The sequence below is a fragment of the Geospiza fortis genome, unplaced genomic scaffold, assembly GCF_000277835.1.
Source record: "Geospiza fortis unplaced genomic scaffold, GeoFor_1.0 scaffold53, whole genome shotgun sequence".
In the NCBI taxonomy this organism is placed as follows: domain Eukaryota; kingdom Metazoa; phylum Chordata; class Aves; order Passeriformes; family Thraupidae; genus Geospiza; species Geospiza fortis.
Window position 1 is genome coordinate 3,254,203 of NW_005054305.1, and position 21,826 is coordinate 3,276,028.

General features: G+C 39.3%; 1 protein-coding gene across 8 annotated transcripts in view; it reads right to left on the minus strand.

The window, feature by feature from the left end:
- The window catches only part of ZNF521 (zinc finger protein 521), a 230,337-nt gene that overhangs the window by 137,591 nt on the left and 70,920 nt on the right, over positions 1-21,826 (minus strand). The gene's annotated exons all lie outside the window — the stretch shown is intronic.

Here is a 21,826-nt window from a genome sequence, read left to right on the forward strand (position 1 = left end):
TTACACTGATATCAACAGTTTCAAGACCACATTAATTTTTATCATACTGTAAAACATTAGAAGTTATTAAATAGTTCTGTGCCTATATTAACTTTTTATTGCTTTTTTATCATTCTTTCTCAGTTGCAGGATATGCATTATACATTGACAATTTTATTAAAATGCAGATTTTAATATATTTAATGTTTCTTTTGTATCCATTGTAAAATTATTTGCATATTATGTGAGCATCTGAAGAGTCAAAGGAAAGGAGAAAATATTACAGAAATGCTTTAGAATGAACACAGTCAACCCACATGCCCAATATTTACTGAAAAGATTTGCACTGCTTTGCCACAAATTTGTGGTATTTTTTTCCTTTGAAACTGATTCTGAACACAGGAATCTTTTAAAGGCTATTTCTGAGACAGACTTGGGTGTTATTCTAAACAATATTAGGAAAGATTACAAGGGAGGAACAGGACAACAATATAACAATGATGTTTTCTCTAATAAAGTGCAACCAGATTTCTCCAATAATGATACAATTCAATTACTAAAAGCTGGCAGCTGGATCATTAAATGTTCAAAACAATCTAACAAACCAACAACCAGGATCAAGGAAAATGGGAAAGTGTCACAAGGGTCAGCCATGAACAACATTTTTTTTTTAAGTTCAAGAGGTTGCCCACCATTTCTTCCTTTTTTGCAAAGGCCTCAGCCAGCTGAACTTCCTCAGTACAGCAGAACCTGTACTGTAAGGTGATCACAGACAAAGCAACTTGTAAAAAACTGGAAACAGGAAAAATGATAAACATTTATGGTAAAAGCTGAAAGATTTATGAGTTACCAGGAAAAGACAAAGCAGAAATGCTGGCCAGATAATAAACGGACTAGTTATCTATGGTATTACCTCATCTCTAAACAGGGAAAGTTGTAAATATTTTTTTCAAGAGATGTGCTGTACAATTTTTGCACCTTTTATTTTAAATGTAGATAACTATACTTCAATGATCATACTTATATTAACCTAAAACTTCTTTAAAAATATTAAAAGAATGTTTGAAAGATCACTCTACATCAAATAATTCTTCCATTCCTTTCCAGGGGCAATGCTTGAGGGTTTTTTTTCTTTTAAAATAAAACTGACTACAGTAACACTACAGAAAAAAGATACAATAAACCCCTTGAAAAATATATTTCTAAAGGTATTCTTGCAAAGTCGAAAGTTTCCTAACAACTTCAGCCTTCTCTCCAGAAATTTACTACAACACCACAAAAGTTAGAACCAGCCTATATTATATAAACAAATTCCAAGCCTGCTTACTTTAAGGTAAAGAGATTTTACCAGATTATCAACCTCTTGCTTATCCACAGGAAACAGATGAGGATGCATTCCTTTCCTGCATCTAGAAACTGATGACAATGCCATCTCACTATCAATGCCAGATGGCAACCATCTAACTCTGAGAAAACAACCAAACACCATTGCTGGATGCCTGCCCATTGACACAATGCTTTTCAGGATAACTTGGAAACTGCATGGGTTTTTAGCCTCTTGTTTACATCTTGGAGAAGACGGTTTTACAAATTAAACACACCTTTTGCATATACACACACACGCTACACATCTGTAATTACCTACATACAAATCTGCACTACTGGTATGTATTCAAATAACAAAATCAACCCCTGGCCTGAGTGCCATGTTTTTGAATCAAAAACAATGCTGTTTGTTTATCAAAAAGAAGAAAACACAAAAATCCTCCCTTCCAGCAAAATTAGTGTCATCTGCTAAAATGCTTCCCAATGTGCAAAGTTCCTCATTGTCATACATACTAAATAAAACCAGTCAGGTGAGTTTTTAAGATGTTGCATTAATGACTGCAATATTCACAGGAGACTTTTAATGTAAATCTGTGTACTGCCCTTTCAAATTGCTGGATTTGACTCTAAAACTGGAAATTATCAAAACAGTGGAACAAGCATTTACAGAAAAATATGTTAACGTTTTCTTCAGTTCTAAATTTTATATTAAATGCATCTTTCCAGCTAGGTCTTTTAAATGGGAAAACCTTTTGTTCTTTAAAAATCCAATATATTTCTGACATACACCCACTGATGGCAGATAAACAGGACTTTATGTCAAGCAACCGAGTGAAGAAAAATAGTCTGTGACTGCCTAGGCAACATATTTCATAACCAAATTTAGAATTAAAATGTATATCCTATGGAGAAATGATATATTATTGTATAAATGTTTAGAGGACTATATAGTAAGTGTTATAAATAGTGTACCATCACTGACATAGCAGTAAATCACTTCCTTTTTGTGGCCACTGCCTGCCCGGTTTTACCTATTATACAACCATTCCCCCCGGCTCGTGGATCCCAGCAGGATGTCGGGCTGGCAGCAGGGTCAGGATCAAGCGTGGAATGTGACCAATGGCAGCCCCTTTCCCCCACCCAATTCTTCTTGTTTGCCTGGGATTCTCCTCAGCCTTTTTACAAGGGTAAGGAAAGCTGACAGGGAAGAATGTGACCATAGCACAGAGACAGTTCTTGCTTTCCAGTCTGCAAATGGAAATGTGTGCCACTTTGCCGTTGCATTTTTTAATCAGAGCCCATACTAATTCTACAGAGCAATTCCCTTTGTGCAAAAGGGAGAAAAGCAAGCCACTTACAAGTCAGATTTGTGTCCTTTTAACTTGAGAAGTGAAAATCTTTCAATCTCTCAGAGCTACAGAAGAACCAGCAAGGCAGGGGGAATTCCCAAGACGGAGGACAACAGGATTTTCCTGAGTACAAGCCTAACAATGTCACCAACATGCTTTCCTGACTCCCCCCACCCTCTGGCATGGGAAGGCAGGGGACAGCCTGTGTGGAAGGGGTACTGGTGGCTGACCACATGCTCTGGAAGGAGGGACTCTGGGCTGTCCTCACACAAAGGGCTCCAAAGGCCAAGCCCATCAGCTTTCAGTGACCCACAGAAAGGCTTTTGAAACCATCCTTCTGCAACAAGGAAAATGTTTCACTGCAGTAACTTTTGCTGTGCAGACTCCAACCTGAACACTAGGAACATTGTGTGCAATGGACTAATGTGCCAGTTGAGCTCAGGGGCTGGGTAGGAATGGAACTGGGGACAGCAACCAGGGTAACTACTGGACTAAGGGTAATTACTGCTACAGCAGGACTTGAGTGATGGCAATGCTTGTCCTGCCATCCCCCCACCACACCCCACAAGGATGCTGCCCCATAAAGTTAAGGCGCAACCACTAAGAGCATCTCCCTCAGAATGGCAGCAAAGTGTGACTTGCTGCTCTGCACTGAGGCTACTTCACGTGCACAGACACAGGGTGAGCAGGCCTTGGCCCTCAAAACTGTGATGGAGGAGCTGAACTTAAGGTCTCCTCAGAGAGCCAGATGCTTGGGATGCAGGCTCCACTCCAGCTTTACAGCAGATCTCACTACAGAGCCAGCTCTGCACAGGGGGTAAAGTTTGACCTGCTGTCAGGGTAAAGGGCTTCAAACCCCTTTTCACCCATCACTCATAGAAAATGCAGTTTGCTGCTACTCTGCACATAGCTGCCTGTATATAAATCTGCAGACACCTACACACTGAGCTATATGTCAACATTACAAATCTGATCTTTAATGTTATAACAACCTGTTTTAAAATACTCTGGACCAAATTCAGATGAACACATACAAGTTCCCAGGAGTGGTACACATCTATCTGAGGGCAGAATGGGGCTCCAGGTACTTGACAGAGTGTTTATGGAGTTTTAAAATATATTTTCTGTATCGACCTTTTTTTCCTTCAGCACTCACTAAGTGCTACTCACTGTAAATGCCTTTTTTGTGTTATGGCAAGTATTCTGAGTTTCAGTGTGATGCACTTAACATGTCCATGTAAATTTTTAATTTTTGGAACCAGTCACTTCACACTCACTGACTCTAAGAAAGCTTTAGCACTCACAACCAAAAACTTCACTGAAAATCAGCTACAAGGCCTAAAAGTCTATTTAAAGATGCAAATGTGTGTGAATAGTTAGTGCAGATGTTTTCTACACCAACTGTACTTGCTGAGTTTCACCATTTCCATAAAGCACATTAAAACAAGTGTGTGAACACTCTGAGATGAAAGTACCAAGCACTCCTGAGACTTCCAGTGGAAAGCAGAGCTGCCTGACTTTTCTCCAAGCAGACAGGACTGCCCATGATTCAGCAGCCTGAGTAAATAAAAGAGGTCCTTATTTCCTAATTCTGCTGGCTGGCCACACTGCAGCAGTCTCTGTGCTGCTGCCAAAGGGGATGCAAAACTGGAACTACACCCAGCAGCTGAAGGACTGTCTTTGTTAGCCAGCCAGGCCTTCCTGACCATCTTCTGGCAACAAAACTATCGTATCCTGCAAGGAAGACCTCCATCTCAGGCTTGATAATTCTCTAGGCTGTCTAATAGGACAAAACAACAAATTTTGCCTTGTCTGTGTTGGAGGAGGACAGCTGGAAACTCAGTTAGCAGCAGAGTAACACCTGTTCAGTAGTATTGATGGGGAAAGTGCTCACCAACAGAAAAGTGAAGCAATACCAGGAGGAGTTATCCCATGAAAGGGGGGGAGGAAGGGGGAAGCACAAGAGCACAAAAGCACCTCTGTGGAGTTAGCAGCCAGCCACTCATGTGCCAACCCCAGCAGACGCGAGGTCTTAAAAGTGATCTTATCCCTAGTGCTGCTGGCTGAATTAACAGGACTGCTTCAGAAAGATGTTACTGAGTCACCAGGAAGGTCTATGGCATACACATGCTTTTGCCAGAGTAGACTTCAGGGCACTTGCTTTATCATGGCTTATTTTTCTGTATGATTTAAACATGCTTTTGCTGCCACTAGACAAATGGCCACATTCCTAAAGCAAATGTCAGCTAACCTTTATGTGCCATAATACATTGGGGCCCCTCTGACAGAACAGAGTTTACACATATGAACAAATTAATATTTTCAATATCCTGTAAGCAGCAGTTTTCCATTTTCCCCATTTTGCTGCTCAAGTAACGGGCACAGACAAGCTGGAATGCTTTGCCTCAGGTTACAAATGTAATCTGTGTGAAGGAGGAAACAGAACCTGCATCTCCCCAGTCTGAGCCATTCCTGCAAGAGTAATTCTTTCTCCCCTGAAACACAGAGCCGGCAAAATGCTTAAACTGCTGGATTCAACCAAAGAAAAAGCCCAGCAGTTGAGATGGACAGACACCCCCCAGCTTGGGTCCTGCTGATATGGTCTCACTGCTTTTCTCCCATAACAATAATGACAGACTGGTGACACAACTATCCCCCAGGAACCCATCCAAAGTACTAAACAGCAAGGTTTCTTTCACAAGTAAAAAATAATGAGTTACATAGGATGATAATAGATACTAAAAATCAAAAATCAAGTACACCAGGCAGCAGCACATAAACCTGTGTACTCCATACTGCCACAGGCACATAGATTGTGAATGCACATGTATGCATTTATGCATTGGGTTGTTATGTAGCTATTATTTATTGTCCTACCACCAGTCAAAGACCTGTTCATATGCCACTGCAGAGACTTATATGTGCTTATACACAGGTATTGGAAAGGATGAAAAATTCATACAAATGTACAGCACTGCTAATTTACCAGACAGCATGCCACAAGGTAGAACATGATTTGTAAGAAAGGAAGGACTAAATAGCAGGTAGGTAGGTCAGTTAACTGGATGTATGATAAGGCTCCACAGTTTTAAATCCTTGCATTTTTGTGCAGGTAATTGAGTGGAGTGGTTATTATATATCATATAGTTTAGTTGTAATGGCCATTTCAGGTTTTAGTGCTGGCCACATTTTATATTATTACCACCACTAATTGTCTGCAGGGCTACCCTGAAAATGAGATAAGGAATCTTAGGGGAATATGCAGGTGTGAATAAATAGCAAATGAAGATATTGCTGAAATAAAACAATATTGCGCTGTGTGCTGAATAGATCTAAACAACTAGAAGATCAAAGGACAGTGTTTAAGGATTAACATGGCTTCAATGATGGCCTAACATACATGTCACTGAAAAAAGCTATAGTTTTGAAGTTTTTAATAAAAGCAGAAGGTAGGACTAGTCTTTAATTCATTTTAAATAAAATATACATTATTACATAACATTCTCTGTTTACTTTCAATAGAAATGTACATAGTTTTGGAAAAGCTGAAACTTTAATATAATCATCACATTTTTTTCACATCAGTGACCCCACATTAAACTCACTCATTTGCCTCATAACTTATTAAATGGCTTGAAAACTAATACTCTGTAATGGGCATTCAAAAGAGAAATGTGAACTTTAAAAATTATTTATAATTTACAGATGTTTTTTAAAATCTATCAATATTTCAAAACTGCTTTGGGAGCACCAATTAAATGCATTAACAGTTAGATTACTGGGGGAGAAACATACAGGGGTTCCTGACTAAAAGAACTGAGACAGCTGGTAGGGAGGTTTCCCCATTTTAAATTTCATAACCAGAGGAAAGGCAGCTCCTAGAAACAACAAATAAGTCACTTTAATACCTCACAGAAAAAACCTGCTTGCTTTTATAAAATGCCTTTAATGCCTACATAAGTAGTTAACATTCCTGTATTGCTCTCCTAAGGTAACCTAAGGCTCCAGCTCCATTATGTCTTCTTCAGAAGACATATTACCATTACATATGTAAAGAGGAGCATAAATGTTTTCCTTGATTGTTGCTTAAAGTTCATTTGAACAGACGGAGCCCAATGAATTCCATGTTCTGCAGCCAAATTAAAGAAAATGTAAGCAGTTCATATTCTGCTCCACCTTTCAAATCATACACAAAACTCAATTTGCAACTAGAAGAAAACAGAGCTACCCTTCTGCTTGTTTGAGGAAACTGGCATTTTGTGCCTCTATAGACAAAGAGAAAGCATAAGTAATTTTCCACACTCCTGTACATATAACTAATGACAGTCACCATTCTCACAGCTTATTATACTGTTTTACATAATTGGGAATCTCATGTCACACAATTAATTTACAGGGGTTGTTTAGTTGTGACTGTACAAGCACTAAGCGATTCAAATTAGCTCATTTGTCCACTGCTTAAATGTGACAAACACATTTACAGTGTATTTCTTCCCCTGTTAAGTTACTATTTTTTTTAGTCTTTGTTTTTGTTTGTTTGTACAGTATGAGTCAGAGACCACCAGGCTTGTTCCATCTGAAACTAGGGTCAGAAAAAAACACCCTGAGAATAATTGCATTTAAAATCAAGATAATGGCAGAGCAAGAGCCCATTCAGATACTCCAGCAAACTTGCACATAATAGTGATCTCCTAAGAACCTGTATATTAACAACCTCGTGTACTAAAAGTAGTGATTCAGTCAATCAGGTTTTTTTGCTGGAGAATAATTATTATAATTTGTTGTGCCGATAACAGTATTTGTTCTGCTTATTAAGAACAGCAAATGACTAAGGGATAACAGTTCAGGGTTCTTCACTGGACCCCAGTATTTCCCTCTGCCGTCTGTTTTCACTGGGTTGTGTTCTCCCCCAGGCAACAACATGAATAGGACCAAAAGCCTCTGCCTCCAATCTTCCCCCACGCTGCAGCTCCTTTTTAAAGCCTCAGAGACAGCAGTCCCTGTAATGCAGTCCCAGTCAAACTTTTAAAATAAGTAAGTATTAAAACAAGTTGACAGTTTCTTTCTTTCCTGGGTCACAACATAAGCAGCGTGCCTTAAGTCAGAGAAATGTCATTATTTCTCTTTCCTTCCCAAAATCATATGGTCCAGAAGATCAGGCCCTAAGAGCTGAAAGAGACCTCGCTTCACAGCTGCCCTCTAAGTCCCCATTCCCACACAGCTGCAGCACCCTGCAGGAAGAAGGGCAGGCTGTCAAAAAAGTCCCTAGCTGGAGGCTCAGACAAAAGATGGAGCCTCTGGGTGGGATTTGCAAGCATAATCCCCTGAGATGACAAGCATCACCTTGGGTCCTGATTTGAGTATCTCCCTTCTTTCAGTTAATCTAGAGTTTAATCATGAAAGTCCCCCATTTTTTATCACTTATGCCTGTCTGTCCCACTTGTGCCTGCATTTCAACTGCCCCAATTCTTTGCCTCATTGCCTTTAGATCAGAAGAGCAACAGCAAGACAGTTAGGAGGGGGCTAAACTAGGACAGAGAAAAGAAGCAAGGCAATGTGTGGAGAAGCAAAAGAAAGAAATACAGGGTAGGGAGAAAGAAGGGAGTCAATAATTGCATCTGAAAGAGACCCAGGCAAAGATATCTAAAAATCTTTTCAAGGAAATGGAAAGTAAAAGGAAATTAAGATCAAGTGAAAGCAGTGTAGGCAGTTAACGCTTTCAAAAACACATCAGTGTTATTTTACAGTGTGCTAGAATTAAATACAGTAAATAAACACAGAACTGCTTATTTCTTAGAATGACAGAAATGTGGTGGAGGTCTTATTTACACAGGTGAAAACTCCTGGACCTAGATCTGCAAAGGGACCTAGGTGTCTCCAGGAGCCCAAGAAGCAAAGAAGGCAGGATTCATGGGGCCCTGGGGGGAAACCAGGAAAAGGTCTGCAGCCTCGCAGCTTGGGCACTCAGCTGAGACAGGGGAGTACTGGGCTCTTTATACATTAAAGAGGCACTGGATAAAAACAAAAATAAACTTAAGCATGAGTTCCAGATTGCAAGAACCCCTAGACTAAGTGAGCATACTTCTCCACAGGGTAACAAGTTCCTTCTCAAATGTGCTCCTACCAGTTCTATGAATAGGATACTCTTCCTTCAGCCCAGCTTCCAGGAGAAGGGACCTTGGGACAACTTAAGACCCTCTGCTCAGAGGCAGGAAATGTGGCTTTGAATCCCCTCAGGATACTCAGAGAACTGAATCAAGGCCTCATGCCATGTAATACTTTACCTACTTGGCCCCTAGGTGGGGAAGACAGGAACACAGCATTTTCTGCTGAAAGTGCCCAACACTTTGACTGGGCTTAGTATCCCACTCTCCATGCAGTAGGCTGATCAAAGGCAGCAAGTACCCAGATGCTCACACTAGGATGGTTTGCACAAACTACCAAACCACTGCAACCTGAGAAATTGTCATGAAAAGAAGAGGTGCCTACCAAAGTGGGGTAAACCCAGGAAGGTAAGTTTTGGATAACCAACTCTATTTAGCTTCTTATAGTCCATCAATATCCCATTTTAGGGTCTCTTGTTTTAGATCTGACTGTTAGTGCAGATGTGCTGCACAGCTGTTAAAAAAGATGTCCTGGGGCAAAGGTAACCTTGCTTTTTTTAACAGGATGGCAGACAAATGCTTACATCAACTCTAATGCAGCATAGTTGTACTGGGGGTAATGTGTTTTGGGAACATTTTCAGTGCAGTCAAAATGCTGTGTAAGACAGTCCTTTCTTCCTGACTCTCATTTTCCCCAGGTTTGCATGAATGGGAACACATGTGGATGTCTGTGCCATGGGACAGGCACAGGTTGGCAGGTGTGCATGGCTTCCATTAATATCCAGGTGGCCTAGCCTGTAAGGGAAACCTAACAAATTTCCCAGTCCACAGTGCTCAGAAGACCAAATTGTGTTATGAAGATGTCACATGTAAACTGTCACACCTACTGTCTGCTTATCTTGCAGAATATCAGTCCCTCTATGTGGAATTTTGCATGGTAAAAGTTGCATTTGAAGTATGTATATGCTTCACTCAGTCCTCTCATGTTAATACAGGTTTATTTGAGTGATTAAATTATAAAAATGAGAAGGCGTAATTCTTTGTAAAAGGCAGAATTTTCCTTCTCTTCTCTATAATTTCCATTCACCAAAGCCTGCTAAATGCATGATGAAGTGTCTGAAATAGAGGCCTCTCCAAAAATAAAGAGATCTCCACTTTGTTAAAGCCCATATCTTAAACAACCCTTTGTAGCTTCCTCAGTGTAGAATGGAAGCCTGGTGTGAAATACAGTAAATTAAGCCTTTTGCTGTCAGGGCTGGAAATAAGGGCAGAGCAGAATAGCGCTGGATTAGAAATTATTCTTTTTTTTTTTTTTTTTGGCTTCATTTACATCCTGTCTAAGGTCTTCTGAGCAGCTCAAGGTGTCTTATCTCTGGCTACCAGGGGGTATTTTGCAGTCAAAGCAGTTAACGTACTTTCTCTCTCTCTCTTTTTTAAGGCCATCTTATCAGACAGATCTCTTCAGGCTGAGGAGAACCTATACTTATCAGTCTGCACATTCTATTGACAGCTCAGTGCTTCGAGGGACAAATGAAAGCTTAGGGTAGAGAAAGATCAGTTAACCTGTTCCACTCTCAGTTTAGACTAATCTTTGGTTTGTCTAACTCCAGGAAACACTGTACATCTTTTCTGTGTTTACTTGGACAACAGAGGTGCACAATCACATCATCGCTCGCCAAAGCGGGAGCACAGGTACAGCCACAGCACTAATCCCCAGGGCAGTCTGCCTGTTGGCTTGTGAATGTGAGCAGCGCACTGCTGACCTCCAGCAACTCCTTCTCCAGGTGACCTCGGGGGCAGCAGGCTGTTATGGGAGCATCTGAGAGTTGCTAGGATTGCCCAGTGAAGCAAAAACTAAGGTCTGCATGGACTCACCATTTGTGAGCCTTCCCCATGAGCAAGGGGAAGTGTGCACTCTTCAGGAAAGGAAACTAATCCCACATATAGTCAAAATGTAAGCAATGAGGATGAAAGTAAACCTGAAGAGAATCCTGCAAACCTGCTCTTGGATGAGGAGATAAGGTGAAGAGCAATTTATTTAGACTGCTCCTTCTTATCCTACCAGGGAAAATTTTACAGTATGATGTGATTGGTAACTAAGAGCAGTCAGCCCTACTAACTGGTGTCTCTAAAAATATATATAATGCTGCTTTCTCCTTAAAAAAAAAAAAAAAGCAACATTCCTCTTGTCCTTTTTTTTCACAGTTCACAAGAAATGAGCCAGCTTAAAAGCTGCTGCTACTGAAAAATCATTCGCCATAATTTCAGGTGAAAAACAAAAAAATTCGACCAGCCTTGTGCTGGTCCTGCTTCACACATTTTTATGTTTATTTTTTCTTCCCCCTTTTTATGTCCAAACATTTCATGAGCACTTTTTATTAGTGATAACCCTAGACTTTCCCTGCAGAGAAGGTTCACTATTAATTGTCCATTATCTTGGTGAGTCAGCACAAAGGAGAGGGGAAGAAATTCTCATCCAAATGGTTTCACCTCCCTCTCTTGAGAGTGATGCCCTTGTCAGGGCATTAAAGACATGAAAACCTGCCACTTATCAGAATTGTGTTTGAATCGAACTACTGTCCTTGAAAACAGTAGACACCAGATACCATCAAAATAACCCACACTGGCAGATCCTGTTCCACTGTGACTTAGGCAACCTTTATCCAGCTTACATATGCACTTGAAACTGCGTATGATCAGTAATGTTACAGCCATAGTTTCAAGAAGGGCATGTTCTTTTCCATTTTATAAAACAATAAGCATATTAAAAATAGCAACTGCCATAATGAAGAAAAGTTGGCTAGTATCTATGTTAAGTCTCTAGATACCATATTAAAATGTGGGGAAGTAGTATGTACAGATTTTTTGGGAGTAGAAGGAAGAAGACACAGATGACATTTTTTGTGAAACAGTTGGAAGACTTCAACAGTTTAAATAAGCCTGAGGACACATTTGAATGTAAACTGGTTGCTGAACCAAATCGTAAATTTTTTAATTATATGACATCACCAGTTCTTAACAAAGCATAATTCAAACCTATTGAAATGCTGAATTTACTTGCTAGAATGAAACATTTAAAATAGGTCTTTAATATGTCTATTAACCTGACCAGAAATAGGGAAAAGAGAAAAAAAAGCAGTCAGTGATTGTCCGTGCTTTTCACAATTCAAATTCACAAAGAGAAAGAAAAAAAAAATCAAAAAAGTTACGCTTTGCTTTTAACAAGTAAACAAGTGTACAAATTAATTCAGAGAGCTGTAATTTTGAAAATTTTCTATGTTTAATGTGCACTGCAGTTAAACTACTTTTTCTGTACAAATTAATTTACTGCATCAGTGATCGATGTTTATGTTTAGGCAATTTTATTTCTCAGTATGGTAAAATTAGACCTAATAGTTGCAACCTGTTATGTCCAATCTGTCACTGAAATTCAAATTGCCCTTTTTCCTATTATTCAAGGAGTAATTTGGAGGAATTAAAGCCATCTAAAACCAGAAGACAAACAATTCTCTATAAGGACTCAATAGCCTGTGTCATCAACCTGCTCTGGAAAGCAGTGGCCTTTCCTCAACAGAACTACTGCTTCCATTTCCTCTGGTTCAGAACATTTGCAGCCCGAAGTGCCACAGAAGGCACAAGTGTCTGAAGACAGTAGAGGATTGTGTGACTCCTTGAAGGAAATGTAAGGAAAATACATGCTTTGAAGTAGTAGAAATAGCATTAACAGCCAAGATCCTTCTCCCCGTTTTATAATTGTTGATGTTCAGACATTTTTAATCAGTCATCCATCTACAGAAAATAGATTTTGTTCTTCATCTGGGACAAGTTAGTTACTGCCATCTTGTTCTTGTCAGTAAAGCACTCAGCTCCCACCAACAACCATTATTTATTACTTCCAGTGCTGAAATATACGTGTCAAACTTTGTTTACTACCCTTTGCCTTATTTTTCCTTGCTTCAAGTGAGATGGCTGTGCTATATACACCAGATTATTCTTTTGAATCCCCTGAGGCTTCTTGAAAAGACTCTTACACATCTTCCAATGTATCTTACGTGTTTTGATCACATTCAAATTTCTGGATGGGTTGTTGTATGCTGTTTCTGTACTCATTTACATGTTCTGTTCTTAAAAGCCTAACAACCATCCTCCTCACAATTAAGAAACAAATACTTATTTTCCCCTCTCGCACATCTTTTTTTATCTTTATTTTTCTCTCTGTGTTTATGTTTGGGAAGGAGACTCAGTTTTCACATATATACAGAAGGAATACTTTACTTTCTGAATACCAACTTACATCAAGGTTTTTGGTCTTGGTGGTAAATGGAATGGAAACAGTAACATGAGAGATAAAGTTGATTTTGTGGAGATTTTGCATCTTTTCCAGTCATCTTACTCTTTCATAAATTTTAAAATTCCAAGTAGGCTCATTTCTTAGCAACATTGCTCAGTTCAGCAAGCTGATTAATAATTTTGCTACTAGGCTGTACTGATTAATGTGGATTAGTCAAGTGATTAATAATTGTAATGTTTTGCAGGACCAAGCTGCCCTAAACAACTTGGGCTTTGATAGTATTTTACAAGTGGAACTTCCTTAGATGGATGATATGTAACTTCCTGGATTCCCAAAGCTCAGCAAAGTGGCATGACCTTACCCCTGGGTTCACTCCTCTGTTTTAGTGCCCATAAACCATTTTCAGATGACAATATTTGAACTAAGACCCTTGCTTTTTGTACAGCACTTGGCTGCTATTTCCTCTTCCTCCTGGTTGTTTGTTTCATTCTCCTGGTTGATGTTATCAGACTTATCTCAATGTGAGGTAAAACACTTCTTTTTGCTGAGTCCTATGCAGTTTCTAAAACAAAGACCTGAACTTCTGCTGATCCCCCTGGCAGCCCACATAACATAAATAAAAACATCGTGTACATGGGCTGGGCTATGTATGTAACAGCTAAATCATTTGTCCAGGATGGAAAACAGACACTTTAATTCTAGTGCTTAAATTTGAAGCACAGACCATTGTGTTCCACGATTACATTTACATGCTTCCTCCTGAAGCGGCCAATGAACCAAATCACTATTTATCATCTATTGTACAAGATTTCCTGACTCTGCTTGTGTTTAGACTCCTGTTTTGCTGATACTGGACTTCACAGTATCGTCAGCCTCCACAGGAGCATATAAAAGCACAAGCTATTCCTAAGACTAAATAGCAGGCTCTGTGTTAGGTAATGCACTGGCCGGTAGGCTGCACTTTCTTGCTAATTACAGTGGAAGTTTTCTCTTAAAGAAAACATGGCATAGCAAATGGCATAGAATCAGCTTGCTTTCTAATTGGAGCTTTCTCTCTAATTCTCTCAGTACTAAGTTTCCCCATAAACACATTCTTCTATATTTGGATACTGGATTTAACCCTCATACAAAATAAGACTTGACACAATGATATATTTATTTGATCTTTTCTAAAGCACCAATTGCAAGCCAAGTAGCATAAAGAGCCAAATGCAAAACAGTAAAAGTAGAAAGCAAAATCTAATAGCATGTTACAATATGCTATACACACAGAATTCAAAAGGGACCTGCCAGCCCCAAAAGATTCAATTCCTGACTAGTTATAGGAAAGAGAAAAACAAAAGGGTAGCAGATGCAAAAACAAAGGTAGGGAGCCCATAAAACAGTCATGGATAGGCCAACTGAAATAAACAGGGCTTGCAGCTTGCCTTAAAGGCAGCCAGCAAGGGGCTCTGGCAGGGAGTTCCACAACGGAGGACAAGAAAGCCTTGCCTTCGGCCTGTGTCTGACTCAGCCCGGGGAGAGAAAGCCATGTCCAACCGCGAGCAACTGCCAGACAGGGACATGGAGCACAAGGCTGCTGCCCAAGAACCAGGGGATTAACATTTGAACAGCTACAGGACAGGCGTGTATTTTTTAATATATCCACCCCAAAGAGGCTCCGGATCCATTTCAAGGGGAACAATTAGGAGCACATTACAGTAGTCTAGCCCAGATGATTGCAGTATAGTCTTTGTCCAAGATAAATAAGCAAACTGTTCAAATAAGCTGGAAATTCATCACTAGGACGTAGAATAAGGGCCCTTCTTGCTGGGGAATGAACAACGCTGGTCAATAATACTCCCAACATGTATCTTGTACTAACCTGAAAATGTGTCTCTCTGCATCCCAGAACACCAGAACACTTCCTGCTTCTTTATTTCAAGCCCATTAAGAAGGCAGCCTCAAGGCATATGGTCTAAGTGTTTCCCCCCCATTTTCCACAGCCTTGTGGACATTGTGCTACCACCAGTTTCACTCCTCTGAAACGTGTCTACTAGAGGCATATGTTACGTGCCTGCAAATATACCGCAGACCTCCTGTAAGCAAGAACAGCTCAGAGCAGACCAAATGAAAATATCACATATTGCAATGTCTCCAGCCAGCTAATGGAACTGCAACCTCTAACTCCCCTGATAACTCACATCCCACATAAAGACAGGGGGAAAAAAAAAGAGAGAGATGCAATGGAAGACTGCCTTGTGAAAAAAAGCAAATACTCATCTTGGAATAAGGTATTACCCGTTTGGTCCAATCATTTAATTGCTCTTGGGCAGATGCCAGTTTTGGGTCAGCTCCTTGGATACATGACAGGGTCTGCAGTCATGGGACAGGAGCCCTCACCCACAACATGGACACAGTGGCAGCTTGAGGAGAGAAGAGCTGGGGAGTGAAGGGTACACTAAGAGCATCCTGACCATCCGGAGGAGCCAGTAACAGCTGTTCCTGCCGAGCTACAGTCCCAACACAGGGTCACTTCAAAAAATTGGTAATCTGGGAAGAATCATGCTGTGGACTGGATCTGGCTTGCAAGACATTATTTGGACTACTCTGTATCAACTCCAAAGCAAAATCTCTTCTCTAGCTTTTACTGTGGTATTAAAAAAAAGCCTGTTTTGTGGCTTTTTATCTCATGGGCATAATCCCAATCAAAACAATCTGAAATGCAATCAAGACAATTAGTTTTTTTATTCCTTCTGATCCTAACATGACTGCAAAGGAGACCGATAACCTTCCGGTCTGATCTTCATCTTCCTGGCAAAAAGAAATATGAACAACATCAGACAATTGCTGACTTTGTACCAATGTGCAGGCAGCCTATACTAACCAGGCAGCCTGTAACAGGAAACATTTCCAGGAATTTTACATGTGTTTTTATTACGGCAGGATCTGTTTTCTTCATTTTATTCAGCCTTGAGCTGGGATTTTAGAATGCACTGGTACAACATTCTCTCTGCTGCTTAGAGGGTGGGATGGCTGAAGAAAGGCTTAATTCTCCCCAAATTTTCTACATAATTACTTGGCTTTTGTTCCTTGGCTCTAAAGTCTGCTAATTTAGCCCAGGTTCATCACCCCCATATTGGACCATTTTATTTCCACAAAAAACTTCTAGATTTCTGTTGCTATTTGATACAAATTACTGGCTCTGAAATATTCTAATTTGCTGACTTCTTTCACAAACTAAAACCTGCATTCCTCTGAAGAGGCAGTTTGTATCACCTGAGATTCTCTTATGTGAGAGAATATGTGACCCTGACTTAGCTTTATCATGAGCTCCTATTCATTTTGCATTAAGATTTTAACCCTAAGTGACCATTTTCATAAGCTCAACAACATTCATCCCTTTCCCCATGCATTTAATTACAAAAAAGCTAATATTCTCTGTGTTGCAGGCATGATGTACTGAACACACTGAGGAAACTTCTAGCAAGATATTTATATCAAGGAATTATTAGCAAATGCATCCAACAGATACAGAGAAGGATTAGCAGAAAAATAACTGGCCAACCTTTTGAACACTATGCTGTTTAATTTAACTTACATTAACAAATATACTAAAACCCAAAGTCTCAGAATAAAATCCTGGCCCTGCTGAAGCCAGTGGAATTTTTGCTATTAACTTTTAATGGGACAAGCATTTTAGCTTTGGTCTGGATCTGGTTAGAAGTAGGGTTTAAGAAAATCAGACTTATTGCCTGGGAGTCTAGTGGTAATATTCAAAACGAATGAGCTATATTACTTGGGTTCATGAGGAAAATACAAAGTGAAAATTATGGTAACTTTTCAAGGTTTATTAACTCAAGTCCCATAGCCTCGAGGGGATATTTCCATCTGCCCCATTTATATGCTACCATGACAGTTCTTGCTCTTCAGTAAGTTACATTAAAAAAAGCCTTTGTAGGATTTCTTTAACTTCCCACAGACAAGTACTTTCAGCAAAATCACACTGTGATTTCATTTGAAAACAATTAGCTCTAAACCATTTTAACCAAGTACAATTACTTTAACTTGGATATACAAAATGCATTCAGAAGTGACTATATGGAAAGCTAACATATATATAAAAATAATGTGTACATGTAATTTTATGCATACATAAAAATAAAAAAAGGTATATCCAAAAAGAAAGCTTTTCCTTCCTCCACAAAGACCCTAAGATGCACATTACAACTTTAACTAATTCCTGATAAAAAATAAACAAACTGATATTTCTGAAGTCACTCTTCCAGAAAAGCCTGCAAGGTTGACTGAGCCACAGCCTGTGTTCCAAACGTGTGTGCTTCTCCCAGGGAGCGCTCTGCTCCTAGTTCTGTCCCTGTGAGCCTGGCTGGATGTACCTCTCAGGGTACCACTGCGGCACAACCCTCAGCTGGCCCAGCAGGATGATAAAGGAAATAATACAGATGTGAAAACAACATTTTTGATGACACTGATGGCCACACTTTGCCTCTCTCAAGGTTCAGCTAAAATGAGATGCACAGTGGTCCATTACATAGTAGAACATCAAGTCTCAGTGCATTCAGGTGTAGATAACTCCTACACCTTAACTCCTTAAATTGCATTTAATGGCCTTGTCACAGGCACCAGAAGTACTTGCATATGGTCTGTAAAGAGCTGCTTGATCATGTGGCATGGCTCCCCACTTCCAGATGTAACTGCCTTGAAGGCTAACCAGCATGCATTTTTCTGCTAATCCTACATTTCCTTATTAAGAGTTGCTACAAACATTTATGGAGTCATGAAAGGCAGATAGATGGCTCGCAAAAGGATCAGAATGATTCCTATGTACTCTCCACTTTATGAAGTCCTGCTTTATAGCCAACTCTGGAAAACTTTCAGATGTGTCTCTAGTTCCTCTCATCTTTTCACCATTGCCCTACACTTTGACTAAGCTCACAGTGCCAAGAGGATCAGATTGTTTTGGTCAAGTTTTCAACACTAAATATTGAAAATTTCCTATACTGTTGTACTCCTAATCAAGAGTTCTTTGGCAAGAACTAATTTGTCATTTTCTACCGCAAAAAGTGCTGATGTACCATCTGAGTCATATTATCAACATTTTCTTTGGAGTGAGGTGGTCAGTTGTTCAGAATTTGCCCTTTTATGGATTATTAACAATGCATGTGACTTCTTGAAATAAATACTAATGCTTTATTTTTTGGCCCTCCCAATCAATTTCTAACTGAGAACTGATTTGTCTGAAATTCTGCTGAACACAGTTCTATTTTCTCTACCAAATTATAGACTTGCATAGTTAAGGGCACCATTATAAAAAACCCAAAAACAAAACCAAAAACCTCTCAAAATCTTACTGGGTTTCACTGAGGCTCTCAGTCATCACACTCATTGGATGTGTTAGGCAATAGTTTATTTTGCAGAGTTTTACACAGTTTTTGCCCTATTTACTTGTTGGATGTTTTTAAAAGCATTCTTAAATTTAAGATGCAAGATTGTTCCTATAAAAGTGTCTCTGGCAGGCTTGCTACTTTTCTACTGATGATTTTGCTCACAGATTTTGGAGAGATGTAAGGTAACATCAGGAACTAGTCTACATCAGTCTTGTGTCAGTGTAAATTCGATGTCAAATATGTTCCTTCTGTCAGATGTCAGTGTGAGACCTGTGAGATCAGATTAGGTATACAAAGATGACTTTCCATTTTATAGAGCTGTCTGAAAAGCTCCTAGTTCTTAAAGACGTGTAGTTCTTGTAAAAACGGTTGCTGAGCCCTTCAGATTAAAGCATTTTATCTATCTATCTATCTATCTATCTATCTATCTATCTATCTATCTATCTATCTATCACTGTAGTGATGATTATTATCAATATCAGTGGCAATGAGGAGTAGATGACTTTGTATAGGTTTGGCTCTTCTCTCCCCATTTCCATTTGCAACTGCCAAACTGCCCGCTCTGTTTCTTATGTAAAATTGCAGATGTCTTCTTGTTAATCAAGCGCCTAATACACTCCAGATGAATAAACAACTTCAGCACTGCAGCATGTACCTCACTTTTTAAACCCAGGATTTATTGGAGCGGCCTGTTCCAAGATCTCTTAACTTAAAAAAAAGATGGTTTATTGTTCCTCCCCTCTACAGCCAGGGCCTAATAAATGCATTGAAACTACGTCTTTGTCCCTTTGCAACCCAGTATTCAAAGAGATTTCCAACCCTACAGTGTAACATTATCCAAATCCTTTGAGACCATAAGTAGTTGCTCAAACTCAATCATCCAGAGACAGAAGACTTCATATGGAAGGGAGGGCCAGGCAAATCCCTCAGCCAGCAGCGCCTGGGCTGCCGTGGTGGATGCTCACTGCACCCCACACCCCATCATACAGGACAGGGACTGAGCTGCTTCTCTTCAATGTCCATTAGCAAGGAGAATGTGTATTTTCCAATATTTCCCTCCCATCAAGAAAGAAAAGAAGAGTTATGGGGAACTCACGTAGTTATGTATTAATTCAGTGACATTGCCATTTCCCAGTATTTTGCTGCAGACTTAGCCTGTAACTCTGTTAATCAAAATTGGTTTAAATATTTCTATTTAAAATTAAAATCTTCCACGGCCAAAACTGTTCTGTGTACTTTAATTTACATTCTCTAAATTGGAGAAAAACAGATCCTTTCTATGTAATCATGTAGAAACAGGAAAAGGAAATAATAATTAAGGTTTTAAAGCATATATTAACTCATGGATTGCTAATTTTTTAATTATTGTTTCAAAATATTGGCACCCTCCTTAGAACTTCCAGATTACTAATGTGCTTGCTAATACTGAACTGCTAAGGGTGGTTCTATTAATAAGAAGTATGTATATAGAAAGCTGGAAAAAAAGTAAAGGTTATAATATTAGCATACCTTACTCATTTTTAATTAAAGAATTAAAAAGCCCAGTCTTTGGGGAGTTTGGGAAAATAGTGTAGCCAAATGAGACCAATTAACTTCATTAGCTTCTGCAAATACCTACTTTTTCCGGCACATTTCTATTTTTCCATCTGCTTCACAACTACACATGTCTACAAATTAACATTTTATTTATGATTTAAGGTTCCAGTTCATAAAAACTAGGCATTCGTTGCACACAGTTTCCTGTATTTATTGAAAAAATCACTAAATTATATGTCTTTTACTCTTTGCTCTATTTTTTCCTCTGAATGCAATAAGCATACAGCTTGCAACTGCAAAACAGCCCCAGACCAAATCAGGGTTGAATGTTCAAAGTGGAAACACTGATACTACAATAGGAACTGCAAGAAAATATATTTTTAAATGAAAATTGCAAGAATTCAGGATAAAGTATATGATAAAAATGTCATTAAAATGTCCTATAGCTACCTCTGAGTTGCACAAACATTTTCTTGAACCAATTGTTATAGGTTAGGAGTCAGATAAGTCTTATCACACACAGCATCAATTTTGCTCATCTTGTTCTTGACCATTCAGCATGCTGCACAGAATGGACCACCAAACCTCCTGCATCTTGCTCTTAGGAAGAGTTTTGCAATGCTTATTAATGTTAATACAAAAAGTAAATGGATTATTATGGTCATTTAGCAGTCAAGAAAATACATTTGGAGCTTTGATATCAACCAAACCCACTAATTTATCTCAACTTCCCCATCATTAAGCATTTTGTTTATGATTATTCCACAAGTTTAAGTGTGAGAAGTTTTAATGGACAACAAAATCTTCTCAAATAAGTCATACTAATAAAATACTTCTAGAAAAAACTATATCTTTATGAGTTGGATGAAGGGAGCTATTAGGATTGTTTTACATTCCAGAGAGGAATGGGCACAATCTGCTTCTGATTTTGCTTCTCGTGTAGAAAAGTCAGAAATCATGGCTCAGAAAGGCAGACCACCATATGAAGAACAAAAACATGAGAAGGAAATATTAAAGGCATATTTTAAATGTAAAGTACAATTTCCTGATGTTACTCATGAACTGGTCATTTAGTTTTCTTGTTTCTTGTACAAAAGCATTTAAGCTACTAAACTGCAATCCTCTAGGTGAGGTGAAGCCAGGGAAATCACTTCCTCTCTCAGTCAAAATACTGGGAAAGAGAATAAAGTGCACCTGTGCAACACTTCCACAGAAGGTCCCCAGAACAGCTTCATTTGTAGGGTGAAATCTAATGCCACTGGCCATATCCATAAAACAGTTCCATGCCCAGTCTCAGCAGGATGACACAGGTTCCACTCTAGCCAATGGAGACAGGTAGAGGCTCTTCCCTGGGCCTTCTATCTCTGTTCTGTAAGCGTGGGTGTGGTTTCACAGTTAGGAGAGCTCAATCTCACCTGAAATGGTGTTCCCTATATTTTTTATCTCCCATCTTTCACTCTCTTTGGGACATCTAGCTCCTCAGTTAAAGACTTTCAAAAGCAGGGACAAGGTGCCCTGGTCACTCTGTCTCTCAAATGAAGCACAGGCAGCTGAGCCCTCAGCTGGAATAGGAATCACAGGTGTGCCAATATAAAAGCCAGAACAGGCTGCAGTACTTGTTAGGAAGGGCTTTACTGTTTGAGACATGTAATTTACTGCTCTTCTTTACAATTACTTGAATCTGACTGAGCAAGTCACTCTATGTATCGGCTCAGAATGCACCATTTTGCTGTCCATACGTTGTTCTGTAACATATAAAGTTCAAGGAAATATCAGAGAAGGCTACTTCACTATCGTGAAGCTCACCAGAAGTGTTCTCTCTACACAAATTAATAAATGCATTTACTTCCCTAC